Source organism: Perissodus microlepis, chromosome 5 (assembly GCF_051167445.1).
Source record: "Perissodus microlepis isolate ML-2025 ecotype Zambia chromosome 5, ASM5116744v1, whole genome shotgun sequence".
In the NCBI taxonomy this organism is placed as follows: Eukaryota; Metazoa; Chordata; class Actinopteri; order Cichliformes; family Cichlidae; genus Perissodus; species Perissodus microlepis.
The window spans coordinates 12,355,693-12,356,276 of NC_140465.1; positions in this window are offsets into that span (position 1 = coordinate 12,355,693).

Genomic DNA, 584 nt, shown 5'->3' on the forward strand with positions numbered 1-584 from the left:
GTAGTCATCTCACAAGTTGAACTGTAAAAGCTCATACATCCAGAATTGGCGCACTGCAGAAATTGAGCACTAATTCCTAACCGGTCATACAACCAGTTCCAAATATCTTGAGACCTTCGGCAACGTCGACTTTCTACCGGAAGCTCATCTGACAACATTTCCTGTTTGGGCGTGTCGTATTTCGGAATAAAATGTTTGAGATGTGTCGTTTCATGTTTACATTAGAATTGTTACATTGAGAAAATAGCAAACCAACGCATTTATTAGTTTGAAACCCCTAATACTTAGTGTAAATGTTGTGCGTTCACTTGCATTTCGAGGTTAAAACTAAATTACTGCCTTGTACATCCGTTTGACAGCATGTCATCTGCAATACGTCTTTGGAATGATTTCCTTTTGCCAGTTCAGAAATTCTTGAAATGAAATCTACACCACTTTCTACAATTTAAAAAAAAAAAAAAAAAAAAAAAAAAAAAAAAATTTAAAATCTGGACTCCAGAGGGTAATGCAATTGTCAAAGCAATAAACTGTTGTTAAGAAATACTGTCGTCACAACAATTTTCCAGTAAATACTCAAATCACAT